Raw genomic sequence first — 16,669 nt, 5'->3', positions numbered from 1 at the left:
TTGTATTATATTAGGGCCTTTGTACATGAGGTGACGCCAGTCCTGGTGATACCTTGTGATACCTAGGAGAGTGTACCATCTGTCATTGGAAACGTAAATAGTTGGATTACGAAGGCTTACGTTGCTTCTATACTAATGGTACTAATTACTATTGTGGTTTTGAGTGGATTTTTGTAGTAGAGTTTAGGTGGTCAATATTTTGAAGAATACGTCATGTGTAAGTGTTTATGGTGAACATGTAATTTTATGTTGTTCTTGAAGATTCTCTCATAGGAACGACATTTTGGAACCGAGCGCCTAGATTCGTTATTGTGACATAGTAAAAGTTTCTGGAAAACGGCCCGTTTAAAATAAATTTTGATTTTATCGACATCATTATTTATTTTAAAACATTTTGTATCAAACAGAACTCCTTGCTTATAACTGAAGACACTCAAATATTGTATTCCGAGTACAGTTCCCTAAATGCAAGAGCCACTAAAACGTGCTTTAACACTCATGACAAATGCACTTGCACAGAAACAATTTAGAAGATTGTCTCGACTCCCAGAACCTGAATATGAGAAATATTTTCTTCCGTACTATTCTCAACGGAGACTGCAAGAAGTTATTTCAATTGTTTGTCTTCCACCTAGTTTAGTTTACTTTCTTCTAGATGGTATGAGGGCCTGTTAAATGTGTTTTTGTTCCCCGTATGTTTTTTAATTCATTCGTCTATATTGTTTTTGAGCTGATTTTGACTTCTTCGGCTGAATAGAAACAAAAATTGTCTGCTTCTATAGATAGGCACTTTCCAATCATATAATTATCATTGCTTTTAAATACGCAAACATAATTATTATCCTTCATATTTTTAAATACTGGCAATACCAGTATTAATTTTGCCTATAAGATATGGCAAACAAAAGGAAAAGGCGCTTCTTTCATGAATGTAATTAATTCGTGTCGCAGTGAATGAACAGAAACTTATTGTAATGAATTTTAATGTCATGCGGTCCTTATGCAAATCTTGGCCCCATTCCGGTGTGTTTTAATTCTAAGACCATTACTCAGGGAACTGTACCTACTGTATGTTTGTTTCCATAATTCATCAACCATAGAGAATTCGATGCCTTTTAGACGTATTTCAACTTTTTTAATTTATGCCAAATGAATAGGCTAGGGATGGACTGCATTTGGTAAGCTCAGGGAATCAGGACGGGATTTCCGTTTAGTCTTCAATATTAGGAAACGGAGATTCACTCTGGTGGTTTTTGACGGTAGGAGTCCTGCGTGCCCAAGTCCATGACGATTTTCATCGGATAAAAAAGGCACAAGATTAGGTAATGTCTCTGAGCGCATAATATCTTGCAGTAAATTAGGTAGTCGGCTGATTCAATTGAAAGTATCTCACTTTTCAATGCTTAAGAACAAACAAAAAAAAAACAAGGACCAATTTAATTAAAACTTCTCATCAAACAAAACCAGATCATCGGAAGGTAACATTTAATTCTCGAACGGCCGTACAACTTCCGCCATTTTTTATTTCGCCGCCATTTTCTTGTAATCCACGTCACGTGCGATATTGATAAGTTGTCGCAACGTGAGCCCGATATTTGCATGACCCGGCTTCGATTAGTGCCTACTTTGCCGTTGTTCCTTCCCATATGGAGTCGAAGAGGTTTCCAAACTTTTTCGTGAATTTTTTGGGGTGCAAATGTTCGGAAAAACCGCATATACAGGGTGTAAATGTAAAATCGTATTTGAATATTGTTTTGGTATAGATGAACCTTCTTGAAGCATAGTCCGTTCAGAAAAAAAAACGTGTAGACAATTTAATCAGCTTATGATAAATTTGTGAGGTAAGCATATAATAAATAAATGCTCATGCATTTCCATAACACCCTGTGTACTATGGAGAAGGTTCTTTCCTATGTTTTTCTGAGGAGCTTGGCGATATTGAAATGTTTATACTTTTTTTTAGGAACTACTTTTGATGGATGGCATTACTTTTAAAATAGAATTATCGTTTCAGTTCAATGTATTTCTTACACAGGACTGGGTGTTGTGGCAAAACTCGGGAGATGCCTATTTCCAGCAGTGGACCGTGGTACGTTGAATGAAAAAAAATATTAAAGATACTTCCAATAATTATTATCTACTATCAACACTATATCACAGATAACATACTTATTCACACAAGATTATTATTAGTATCGAGATATTACTTAGGTATTCCATAAGAGTCTCTAAGATGTTGAATCACACAAAGTCTTCACTCAACTCAACTATAATCAAACATCTCATAATTAATATTTACATCAATCAGTTCTATGAATTAACGTCTTCATGTGACATTGTAAGACCTACTTCCGTCTCCGTCTAATGCTATACAAACGAAAGGGACAGAATCAGCAGGTGCGCTTGGCGAGACGGTATGATTGAGGTGCGACATTTAACGGGTTGCTTTGTACAGTCTCACACACATTATTCGAGAAAGAGAATGCAACACCCTTATTGTAGAGCAGTAAGGTCGAGTTTTGCTTGTCACTGTAAAGAGTTAGTGTGACTTGTGGTCGACTGTTCCTTCTATTGATTGGGAGGTAAGGATGTCAGTTGTTAAGTTGGTAAATGCGTTTAGAAAGCTTGTAGCAATAAACACAAGGCATGCGGTACACAGTTGAGTGATGACAAACAGCAACAATTCGAGTATACATACTATATAGCATTCAATCATCCTATATCTATTTAGTTTTGACGCCATTAAGTAATTTCTTACTAAATAGGCACAAAGACGCAGAGGACTTAGCTGACGCATACAGTTTTTTTGACTTTTTAGTTAAAGGATCTCAGCTTCCGATCCCTTTGGTGGATCCCTTTACCTGCTAAAACCATTTATCTGTGACTGGTGAGAGAAATCCCTTTTTTAATTCGATTCCATTCAAAAACCAAAATTTTTTATATAGATAGATATCTCAGGAATTTAAACGAAAACATCATACGGACAGGTTCCTTGTTCTAAAACAATATATCAAAGTCAGATCTAAGTCTAGACTCACGCGTGGTTTCTTCAATCTTACTCCTGACAAGGATGACAGGCAAAAAGCTGTATCCCCCAGAATGGCTTCGAATACCCCCGAGAAAGGATTTTTAAAGTACACTGTTTGAGTGATGAATAAAACGTAAGCGTGTCACTGAACAAATGCTGAAGGGATTTCAAAGGCATTTATTGTGACAATCATTTGAATTTTTGCAGGAAAATAAATAGGGTTTATCATACCGTCTCAAGAGGATTCCACAGTAAAGCCCAGGAAGTGGGTAAATTTGAATTATGCTAAAGAGAACGACAATAAAATCCTAGGCAGAATAAAAAGAGTTCCCATTTTAGTATTTTTATGGACAATAAACTGTACGTAAAGTTTTTACGATTTAAATATAGAACTATATTCGAATTTCGAACGAACTACCGACGTAACTAACCTTACTCAATCGACTAATAAAATAATACGAACAAAAATGTTTATTTTAAATTTAGAACTGACACCGCCATGACAGCTGTCTGGTGGCCATTACTGTTTAAAAAGCGCGCGGAACACCAAATGGACCGTTGAAAATAACAATTTAACAAATGTTTCACAATGTTAATATGTTTTTATAACAATTATGTTACGTGTGTTTAGTTACGGACTGTTAATTTGTTTGTTAGGCTACCGTCGTGTATCGGTAACTAATAAATTGAGCATGAAATAGATTAGGGTGTGTTCAAAGGTAATGGATGACGTCGGCATCGGCGCTCTGTTTTCGTTATAAGCGATATTTTCGAAACAGAATTTGTGAGTGTTTTTTAAGTGGTACACGTGTTTTATTTTATATTCATTCGAATAAAAAAAAACGTTTGATTACTCGCAAATAAATCGATGTGTTCTGGGTTTATTTTTGGCTATCATTTAATTTCTAAATTGACCATGGATTCCGGACTTAATGGACAAAATGAATTTGAATAAACAGAAAATTTACTTTGAAAAGTATGGTTATGCTATGAATACTTCTCACTACATTTAAAATAGTCAAGTAAGTAAGGAATCCTTTGAAGGGTAACCGCGCGATTTAAGCTTAAGTTAAATATACACCAAGAGCGTTCACATTTCCTAACAGTCGTTTGTTTCAAGCCGTTGCCGTCAGCTGTGTTTAGAAACACCTTTTAACTTACTACCAATGTTTACCCAAAGCTAGCACGTGTTAATACAAAAAACATATAAAAACGGAGCAACACGAGAAAAAATACAAGTCGTGAGGGTCAATTTGAAGTCGAGCTGTGGCTTTAAAGTTTTTGTAGGACACCTGCTGTTAGGCTTTGGGAATTAAAAAAATGTTTTGTCTTGTACCAAAATGTTAATCGTAATTCTGTTGATAATCATCTATTGTTATTCTTAATGTTGAGGGAACTTTATTTTATTAATAATATTAATTTAAGGAGCTATTATTTTAATTCGATTCGATGCACTTTATCCTTTTTCAACATGAATAAAATGAATACTGAAGCTTTTACTTTTACGACAATCGTTCAGAAAACATTTGAAGATTCGAGCAAACATCACAAACATTTGCTTTGATTACCGACTCAGCTTGATTCGTACTGTCAAAGCGTAAATAAAAACCAGTGCCAACAATATTCGTACTTCCCGTTCTCAGAGTAAACAATTGACAACCGAAACCAAAGTGAAGTACGTTAATAGCACTTAGGGTGCTTATCAAATACGGTATTGTGTTACATGATTGCAATCATAACTGAATGGAGGCATTGTATGGGATTCAAATGACACGCCTGTTAAATTGCTTATGGGTTAAATATAATAGTTCAAATGAAGAGGTATCTTCTGGGTTGGATAGTTTTCTGTCGTATTCGCAGCATTTGAGAAGTTTAATATCTAACAATAGTAATAAATAAAAAATTTTGTTATTTCAGAATTACGTTAACTTCGCGTCATAAGATTCTGATGTCCATCTGTTCTGTCGTGTTTTCGACATCAACATAATGATATCATTCTATTGCCATCTATTGCTGATAATTGACAATTTGTTTGAACTACTGGTCTAATTGAAATACAGAATTTGACTTTGATAAACTACGCTTACCCAACCAGCACCAAGCATCCTATGTTTTATTTTTAGACGCTGTCCAACCTTTCCCTTAGTCCTTAAAACAATCCTATCCCAAGCCGCTCCTTGCAAAATTTCCTATCGTCTTACACCTTCGAATGAGCCCTCGCGACATCATGCAAGTAAGTCATTCCACTTCCTGTGCTGGACTCGGCGACGTCATCCCATTGCTCATCACCATCATCAGTAGCCTCTAACATCTATGACAGATGATTGAAACAGCAGCCGATGTAAGGTTTTCTGATTTTAGCTCTTGCGCTGATAGCAAACAAGGCCTATACGGGAGTGACAACGCCGGTCGCAATGACTACAGACAAACTGTGTTCCCGGCTACTTTGTCGGCTTCGTTTTAAATTAATCCATATAATATGACATACTATATAAAATGTAATATTTAATATAACATTTAAAGCAATCAAATAAGTTCGTATATTATAATTAACATTATGCGGGAATGTTTTATGAGTTAGTTGTTAATGTTCCCATCAGGTCGGAGGCGAGGGAATGTGATGAATGTACGACTTTATTAGAAGGTTTTATATAATTATTACGTGTTTTAATTAGTTGTGACCGAATTAATTTATATATAAGACGTGATAACATCAATGGATTCTGGGCGTTGACTTAAATTTATGAGTTGTTGCGTGTTCATTTAAAGGCAAGCTATTTTTAAATATTACATTTGAATCGACGAAGTTTTAATCACATGTTGAACACTCTGTGGATATTTTTGAAAAAATGAATTGTAATTGATAAACATAAAAGAGCACAACACGAAAGTTTGATGTGATATTTTAACTCCTTGACATACACCAGTTGAACTAACGCCGCAACGAACCTGCTTCGGAATGCACATTATAAAATATTTAGCTCCCGACGTTAAAAAGTGCCGGCGAAGGTAAAGTTCTTAAAGTAAAATATAGCCACTTGAAGCACCAGATAAGTCTACTAACAAAAAGGTTTTGTATGTTTGTTGATGAACCAAGATAGTATTATTACCGAAACACAGATTAAGATAAAATAGATTATCTAAAGTTACATAACTAACAAAAAGCTAGACGTAGTCCAGGAACAGCACCCGTCCGAATAGCACCGGCGCGAATAGCACCGAGCCTAGTCCACGAACAGCACCTATCAATATTTTTGGCAGGTGCTATTCGTGGATACAAATTTATTTTATTATTTGTGTCCACGAACAGCACCTACGGCTCGGCAGCCTAGTGCTGGGATGCATTTGTTTAACAGGACGTTATTAAATGAAAAATATCGATAAAATCACTAGAACGTTTATTAAGAACTCGGTCTAGGCGACATTTAAATATAAGAAAAAACAATAAAAAGTCTTATGATAATAATTACTAATCTTACAAAATTATAAATCTGTAACACTTTCTTAATTTTTAATGTATCACAATCAGTCTATTCACATCAAAGGTGATGAGAGTAGCGATACTGTGTAACGTGCAAAGACACGTGACACAGTATCGCTACTCTACAATTCTTATAGGGTGCAGCTTGTCGTACCCTTGCGCATTGCGAGCAAGCAATTTTCGACCGAGTCCACCCATCGGACGCCATACATTGGACCTTTGGCTGATAGTGCGTTAAAGAAAGTGTTACAGATTTATAATTTTGTAAGATTAGTAATTATTATCATAAGACTTTTTATTGTTTTTTCTTATATTTAAATGTCGCCTAGACCGAGTTCTTAATAAACGTTCTAGTGATTTTATCGATATTTTTCATTTAATAACGTCCTGTTAAACAAATGCATCCCAGCACTAGGCTGCCGAGCCGTAGGTGCTGTTCGTGGACACAAATAATAAAATAAATTTGTATCCACGAATAGCACCTGCCAAAAATATTGATAGGTGCTGTTCGTGGACTAGGCTCGGTGCTATTCGCGCCGGTGCTATTCGGACGGGTGCTGTTCCTGGACTACGTCTTTTTACTAAAAATATTACTATAATGCATTTTTAATATCAGATAAATTATAAATTAAAATAATACTTAAATCAATTATTTTATTTCATTTTTAATTGCTATTCTTTATAAAGCTCGCTTCGAATTAAATTAAATCAATAAATTCAAATATTTAATGCTCATTTATAAACACGTCCCTATTGAATCAGTTTATAAATAAAACATGCGCGAAACGTTTTAATATATTCAAATAATAAAATAACAATAAAAAGCTTTAATAAATTCATAATGAATATAAATAAGAGAATATTATTTAAATGAGTTATCATAAGATAGCCCAACGTTAATCTTGACCTCGTTTTCAATGTTCATGAAGTTTTTCTAAATGATTTGTGTTTAGGGCTAACAGTAGGATAAAACAAAACTGATGGACGAATACTAAAAACTCTAAAATGTCACTATGATGATATTTCATCAGTTTCACGTCTTTTTGAGTTGGATGGTTTTTAGTCGCATAGAAAACATTGAAGAAAGCAGTTACTTAGATATGAGTAAGTTGCCTCTCGGGAGTGAATCATAAACTATGCCTAAAGTCTCTGATCAAATCGATATTGATTGACAACCATCAACTTATGGAATGATGTCATGCATCCGATTGAAATCATCGATTGTGCTTTTATAGGCCCATTGATATTTATTAAACTGAACAAAACATGATTTGCAATCGAATCGTTACTCGATTGCATTTATCGATGAAGACACAATTACATCATCGGAATAAAAGTTGAACATCAAAAAATGATTCTCAAAATAAGAACATTTTCGTTTACGCAGAAAAGCTTAAAGACTAAAAGTATTTTTTGTGAAAGAGGTTTATATACAATTACGTGGTTAGATTAAAAGTAAGATCCGTTGAAGCCGAGTAGTGTTATTAAAAATGTTGATGCAACGTGATCCGTTTGCATGAGCCCTAACCGAACTGTGAGAAACATGTTCATATTAGCTCGTTAATTTTTTATAGCCATGTTACTGCTGTAATGATGCTAATAATAGAATAAGGAGAACCGACCAACGCATTTAATATATAATTTATGCAGACAACGAGAACATACTTTTTAGTATGTTATAGGATATAACAGCACTACGTAGACCACCGATCCCTATGGAGTAAGTGAAAATATTGTACACGCAAAGTCCGAATATGACGCAATGACGCAATTATGTCCCTGGTGATTGGGGACAAGCCTTCGGGATACAAATTGAATGTTTTTATAACTTTATTCAAGTATATTTTTTCCTGAAACTATTGTTTCATATACTTCTAGATTAATATTACCAATTTCCCAGGAATCAGACCCAAATTGACTAATTTATATTTTTAGACCGATTTTGATTTCACGCTACCTTTATTTTAACTGAGTAAGATTGCATAATAATGTGACTCACTTGCTATCTCAAATGAAATGAGTATTTGGTCATAATTCTCCGAAACTTAAATAAATAAATAACATAGAGTACCCAAAAATAGAACTACACTGAACAACATCCAAAAAGCCAAAACTTTATTTGAAATGTTCATTCCGATACAGATATAGTTAAACCACATGAATTTAACTTCGAACACAATTATGTTCAAATCCACTGAGGTCCGATTGAGTAATACTTTATCCTCTTTCCCTAGGGGATACAGTACAGTATCTGCTGCGACTACTACAGCCTCCTACCACCTTCCGAAGCAAGATGGTTGATTGTGGTTGTGGGAGCGAGATAGCACTTTACCACGTGTAGCGTTCCATCTCGCTTCCACTTCTGCTTCAATGTATAAGATGGTGTTGAGCCCCGAACTCCTTGCTTCTGTTCAGTGTCAACGTCGTTAGCTGGTCTATTTCAGTGTTGACTTTATGTATCTACACATTCTAGTAGTTTCGAATGTGTTAACTTATAAATAGATGTTTCTTTGAAAATGCGTCAGGATGTAATTCTTACAATATTTGTAGAAATTATAAAATACACGTAGAACAAATTCTAGTTGATAATTCGCCAATAATAGTGTACGTAAAACTCGTACATAAATGAAAATTTAAAACGATGAATTACGTTTTAATAGTCTGTCATCACTTTTCATATTACGCTTACCTAAAATTCGAAAGAAAATAACCAAAATGTTATTTTATCCAGGCCTAAGTCTCATCGTAATTTTCGCATGGAATATATTCGGTCCTTCATAAATTATGATATCATGAGTTAAGTCTAGAAAGCGAAACGTACTAATTTAACCGCACGTGAGCTGGCGACAGAATGGTTGTGACATTAAAACTTCAAATAGGCACAACCTTGGTCTCATACAGTCTCATACATGTAGATGAATGTTTAATCAGAGAATTTAGCGTCTGAGTTTTGGAATCCAGATGAATTTCATACGTATTTCGCAAATCTCGGTGTTTCATCAGAGATTTCCATGAAAATTTCTTCTACTTTAATATCTGTTCCATTATAATTAATAACAAGTAAAATTACCGGTCAAGTGCGAGTCTGATTTGTGACTTACGTTCAAAGAGTCAAATTTCAACTGTTTAGCACTATCGGTTCATGAGAAAAAACCTGATAATAGACAGCGCAGGCTCAGTAATTTGTTTTTTTTTTCTGCTTTTGTAAAAGTCTAAATAAATTGTCCTATTTCAAGTCAATTGTAAATAGCTTATATTAATAAGTACTTTCTATAAATCGAAGAATATTCCACTACAAAGTCATACAGACAGAAATAAGACCTAGACGGATTCCAGCGCTTATTTGCTTGCTATTCATAATATTCCGCCGTAGACGCTTACTCATACCATATCTGGGTCTGTTCGCTCCATCATGGATGCTTAATAACTTACATAATAGTATGATATGAATGATTATATGAACTGATGACCTATGGAGCTTGATAATGTTTGTCGGCGATTTTGACATACCTACTGAGTTGAGATTTCATATTATTTAATTGACACACAAAACACATCTAGATAACAATCATGATGAATTGAATGAACAGTTTGTAATAGTTGATGAAGTTAATGAAAATATTGAAGTTAGAGAAATAGAGATACAGAAGTGGTCGTTCGCTGCTCATAAGAGAGTTAAGTGAAAGAAGAGTGGGGAGGCATTTTCCCAGCAGTGGGAATTCCAGGCTAGTAATAATACATAAAGAGAGAAATAAAAATTTAAATTAGCCAAATGAAGGATTGAAAACTGTAAATATATAAAAAACTTTGACATTTAAAAATCTTGTTAAGCTAAAATCGTCGGATTGAACCGTTAACTTTGAACTTAAACCTGACATAAATTCTTTACTAACTTTAATATAACTTGAATTCGGTGCACTCAAAGACTCAAGTCATTGTCTTAGTAACTAGTAGAATAATTCTAGATTATAACTAGAAATGCTAACATTCAAAATTTAATTTTACGACTTTTGCATTCGAAGTACTAAATATTTTTAAACTGCTCAACTTTGCCATGGTCTTTGTGTTTGCGTTTCAGACTTTTCAACTTTCAGACCTTTAAAAAATTGTTAAGTAATGCAAGATTTTTCATCATATTAATCCAATCTCCATAAATTTGCTCAAATTTTCTAATTTAGAGCAGATAAGATTCCGTAAGCCGATAAAAGACGTATTAAGCGAACCCCCAAGATTGTAGAACAACAAATTGAATATGAATACATGTAAAATAATTACGGTAATGAAGATGTTGTGTAATCTGTAGAACTCGTCTCGCATATTTTAAGGAAAGATGTTACCTTGGGCAACTTGTTCAGTCGTGTTTAAGACGGTAATTATGAAATGTTAAGCCATGTTTATAATAAATTCAGGATTGGCTTTAGCATCAACTTCAGCTTATTAGTCTTGTTTGTGATCACTTCAACTTCCTTAAATATTCCCCTATTATTGTGTTCGTCATTAATGTCTATAGAAACCTTCATCAAGCACTGATATCAGTTCCCTTTATTATTTTGAGTTAAAAAAATATTTACAATCTCGCAAAAATATTTTGCTCTACAATCGAATTTCAAAAAAATGTTTTCCATTCTGTTTCTCCTAAAGCCATTGTTAAAGTTACAACGTGAGCGGAATTCGCATGAAATCGTTACTATTTCATGCATTATTTAATCAAAATTTACATCTCCAGTAAAACGACCTTCCCACTAAAATTATCATTTGTTTGTTTGTTCTCCACTAGTAGAAATTGAATGGATTCTGCAAATGCAGAAACGAGGTAATTGTGTAATTGTATTTAGGTCACCGAAGACTAGACTTGAGAACCTAGACTGGCCGTAAGTCTAACTGTATTGCTTTTGTGTTCCCATTGCTTTGTACCTATTATGATTTTAATTACAATTATTAAACCATTGGCTTCGAACCATGCAGTTTTTAGACTATCAAAGATTGTACGAACTATTTTCATATTCCGGTAGGATTTGTCACTTTGCTATTAAAATGAAGGAAATCACAATTTATAGAACATTTAAACCAAAGAAGACCACAATGAGGTTTCGGGATTTGGAATATTAATTTACAACCCTTTTTAATTCCCATGGAAAAGCCTGCGGATTATAAAAATGGCGTTATTCTAAATTAAAATTCAAAAGACGAATTTTATCTTCTTAAATAAAAACTTATGGTGTTAAATCTTTATGAGTAATTTTGCTAGATAACGGAGGATTTTAATTAAATCCTTTTTTTACGGGTACGTCTTTTTTACTGAAATGGGTTTATTTTTCTTACTGGGCATTTTACTTATAAGCAAGCAATTTTATTTGCCATTTGATATTTATTATTGTAAATAATACTCGTCCATTATAAGTCAACATGGCGTGATTCATTCTAAAAATCGCTACCTTTTTTATTGATACAGCAAAAAATACAATGACTATTATTCAACTGTAGCCAACATTGAAAAAACTTTGCTACGCAATTTTATTGCGATACCATTGTGGGGAACAATAAGTCTCATAAATAGAAGTTTATTCTTTGGTTTAGCTTTAAATATTTTTATCATGAAGACATACAATAAAACATTAATAATAACACTCATATAAACGCTTAAGATTACAATTGCGCAAGTGTGGTCATGTTTACATTTATCGTTTCAGCTAATGAATACGCCGCCCGGTCACATTGACACTGCGTTCTTAGAAATGGTACGATAAACACACGGACCTAACGGTGTACTATTACATGTTTACACAATATTTTCTACTAAACGTCGACACAGATAAACTCTTTAAGGGAAACATTAGTAAATGTTTGTGTTATCAAACACAATCTGAAGAAACTTACAAAGAAAACTATTCATAGGTAGGCTTATAAATAACATTGAAGATTGAGAGGTGGAGTAAACAGAATATAGTATATAAACTCGTTGAAAAACAAACTGAAGATATAAAAACCACTGAGCATCAATAAAAGTAATTGTATTGGTAACGATCTCTTTAAAAAGAGGAATAAAAATAAAGTCCTATCAAGTTTATCTCAATCTAAAATAGTATTTAATTCATAAAATAAAATGGCTTGCGATTTCTCTGATAAAGATAAAGTAATTATACTAGTTGAGTATGATACAGGGGTATTCTTTAGTAATCGGCTGCATTCATAGGAGTGTGGGGATGGGGGGAGGGGGGAGGGGTGGTGCCCAGGATATACCCCCTAAAGGGAAAAGATGCGGAAACGTATATTTTTTGAGATTTTTTGAAATTTAGTTTTGAGGTTAGGAGTGTCAGAACGGTGTTATTGGCTAGGTCGACGGAGCCCCGCTTCGCGGGGCTCCTACTTCTGGGTGGTTTAAAAATAAATAACCACGAAGTGGTTGGCGGGGTCTATTCGCTCGCTTCGCTCGCTCAACGACCCCGCCAACCACTTCTAACCTAACCTGTCCATGTCGGGGTGCTCCGAGTCGGGGTGTTAACTATGATGATGGTTCTAGATTTAGTTTTATACATTTCAACATTTTACATAAATTTCGATTTATATGATAATCATCATAACAATTTAGAAAAATCACAATACGAAAACACGGAACATAAACAATCGCGAACGAAAAGCGAATGAACTAAATGAACTATTGGAATGTAATTACACTCTTTGACAGTTGAGTGACACTTCAATATGACGGTTAGAGTGAGAAAACACTAGTTTTTGCCATACATTATAAAATTTTCTGTTTCATTTTTGAGAATTAACCTCAAAACTTTAATTTAAGATTTCTCAAAAACTACACATTTCCGCACAAAAACACTTTATATTATAATTCGGGGCATCATTGCCGATCTATTAAAACCAAAAACACCCAGTAATTCGTGCAGCCCGTTTCTAAAGTCAACCCTGATACAGACACGGAAAATTTCCAACTGGTCTGCATTCTTCGAGATGCAATAAATAGTAATATTAGCAAACATGGAAGTGAAGTGGTAAGTATTGTATACTAATAGAGTACCAGTGTTTGGATATGGGCCAAAATGATCGGGCAACTGGATATCCAAATGTTTATCGTTATTTATTTCATATTCCAATTCTTTATTGACCATTTCAAAGAGTCGTCTACGATGCAATTGACCTTCATTTGCGAAATGGAGCGCGATGCCACGATATGAATTGCTCCCAAGATTTTCTTTTGTTATTTCTAAATATTGTGGCATTCCATTTATTCAAATCATTTTTTTACATTTTCTTATCACTTTAAAAACTTAAGCTACTGTCGATTCTACTAATCTCGATTGTTTTGTAGCCTCCATTCTTAGAACCGGTCTAATCTTAATACTCTATTGGGTTCAGTTGATTCGCACACAAGTATATTTACCGAAATGAATGTTAGACGTTAGAATTAATTCGTGTTTGTAAACCGCTCACCTTGACTTTATTCGTCACACTTAGCACAAACACCTACACTATAATGTTATCTGAACGTATCTGTGAGTAATACTGTTGCTAGAATGTTTTTACCAACCTCAATTATAAAATCCGGTCGCGAAGTATGGAGATTATGAGTTTCCAATTTTAAAAGCACATTACATCCATGTAGTTCACTTTGAGGCAACGTTACACAGGACGGTACGCTCGTTGAGCACACATAACATCACATTTTGCACTTGCCAACTAAAAACAATAAACGTTGTAAAACCGACGTGTATCCAGTTAGCTAAAGCCGTATTTCCCTTTACGAGAGGACGTTACGTGAACACAGACCAGTCACAGTTTATTTTATTTTTTGTTGGTTATTACGACGATTACGTGCGGAGAGAAATTTGTGGCGCGCGATACGTCCGTGCGCGACGCAGGCGGTCGACCGACTGGGGGAATGGCTCGGGAGACGAGCGATGAACGAATGGCCGTCTAGCTTGAGCGAACGCATAGGGCGCATCCGAGTCCCGACTCGACTGGCGTGATCCTGGCAAACCCTCTTGTAGCCCGAAATAAGTGTTATTAATCACGGCGCTGCTGTTTTTGGTTTTATTTTGCATCAAATTGGTCCTGTTTCATATTTAAGTATAGTCCGGCGACAAACGATTAGGAAAGTTGAATTTGACTGGTTTGGCGACTTGGGTGTTTCTTTACCTGCTGTCGGCGAGCTCATTGAGCTGAGGAAGGCCTTATTGTAAAATCATAATGGCGGGTGACATCAGACAAACGTTTTTTTACAATACATAATTTAAGACTTAAGCCGATGAAAGTCACATTTTTTGTGTATTACGGTTTAGTGGGTGTGAACATGAGTTTTAAAGTTAATGATTGTCATAAAAATACATTTAGGAAAGTTCGAATGTAGAGTCATCTACAATTTAAACTATGAAACCGTGTTCAGAAGACAAACTAGAACAATATTTTAGTTATCAAGTCTAAAAACTGTAATTTTACTTTGAATGTTTGAAAACGGTATTTTACCCGGATCTATGGTTTACGATCGGCCTGATTTTACCATCACGAGAGACGTGAGTAAGATTATGGGGTAAACAGTACAGTAAACTCTACCAGAGTTAAGATCACTTAGAATGTTACGGATGAGTTTAAGAAAAATCTTTTATTACAAATAAAATAGCGTGCTCTACATTATTGAAATTAAAAATACGATACATATACAAGAAACTGTTGCTACTTATTAACTATAGTGCTAATTTTGTCATGTTACCACTGTGTTCAATTTTTATTTACATAGTATTATGGATATTGGTTTTTTGAACAGTGTTCGTTAGTTTAGTTCGCTTCGCATCGAGAGCTCTAGTGAACAACGCAATCCCGTCTCGACTCAGAACAAGCATTCGTGGGTCACTCAAATGCTTGTTCTACGCGGGGATCAAACCTATGACACGTCGCGCTTAGTTGATTTGGTGTGGCGACCGTTACTTCTCAGCTATCCGTTCAGTTGCGATAGGTAGAGTTAATAAGAGTTTCATATCGTTTTAGTATTAGGCTAGTTTAAATTCACCCCTTTAACTCAAGCACACATCATAATATAGACCATGAAAAACCACGTCTTAAAACCAGCATTACAAGCAAAATAATTACGTTTGTACTTCTTAAGTATTGACGAAAAACAAAATAATGTGTAAATATCAATCATAATTACGAATATAAGTGCGTAATAACAATAATGATATGTATGTAAGTGAAACCCTTGTCATGGGTTAAGTTAACCGAACGAGCCGTTATTTATTTTTCACGATTCATTTATCAATATTTGTGAGTGTACCTTTGATGTATGGCCGTGTAGAGTCATGATTTTTTGTGAAAAGTTGGTTTATTTTATCGAATTTATTTACTGTTTTTTGAATATTAAACTGCACTGGAGCTCTTAGGAATAAAAGTGTTTTGAACATTTAGTGATGGGAATTTGGTCGGAGGTAGTAATTATCTCTATCTAGAAGACATTTGGTGTTTATTTTTATCTAATTTTGTATACTGTTTATTGAATAATGCGATGATGAGGATAAACCTATGTCATATAAGTTTGTAAACTTTAAAGACTTAAATATCGTCATAATATCTACTTTACGTACTAATATATTCATATTCATAGGTATAGGTAAGAAGGTAATAAATTCGAGAGACTACCGTTATTATCTCCTGCTCAAAAATTGAATACCAAATATCAATACCCAAGCCCGGAAGTAAACAATTTTCAATACACCAGCTAAACAATACCATTTACGAGGATACACATTCGACCATCGATAAATTACTACTAATATTACAAACTGGCATACTGTCCCCATTTTTTTTATACCGGATGCATTTATAAAGATCGCAAGCGAACGCTCATTCAATTATATGCACGCCTCAATAAAAGGTCCAAAGGCAATTCGTCATAAACTGTGAAATGGCTTACCGATTCATCGTTATTGGACATTGTTAGGATTAAAATACGAACGAAACTAGAAAGCGAGAGCTAATCGGATCGTTATGTATTTCAAAATATTTTGAAGTACAACATACACATGTTCTTTAGTACATTATAAAGTGTGAGTCAGATCTGTGAAGGTCAATCTTAGAGAATGAATTTAGAATAAATTAACTAAGAAGTACTCAAATGTAATAAAGGCACACGTTTAAAATGTAGAGTCAAAGTTACT

At 34.4% G+C, this 16,669-nt stretch overlaps 1 protein-coding gene across 2 annotated transcripts in view; it reads right to left on the bottom strand.

The window, feature by feature from the left end:
- The window catches only part of LOC113493121 (leucine-rich repeat-containing G-protein coupled receptor 5-like), a 240,709-nt gene extending 226,219 nt beyond the window's left edge, over positions 1–14,490 (bottom strand). The window contains exon 1 of one of the 2 annotated variants that reach the window (XM_026870943.1): positions 14,050–14,490. The gene's annotated coding sequence lies outside the window, so the exon portion shown is untranslated. The other variant, XM_026870941.1, reaches the window with a different exon arrangement.
- Positions 14,491–16,669: the final 2,179 nt, after the last annotated feature.

This window comes from Trichoplusia ni, chromosome 4, assembly GCF_003590095.1.
Source record: "Trichoplusia ni isolate ovarian cell line Hi5 chromosome 4, tn1, whole genome shotgun sequence".
Classification (NCBI taxonomy): Eukaryota; Metazoa; Arthropoda; class Insecta; order Lepidoptera; family Noctuidae; genus Trichoplusia; species Trichoplusia ni.
Note: the sequence above shows the minus strand (reverse complement) of the source record. Positions and strands in the feature narration are given on the sequence as shown.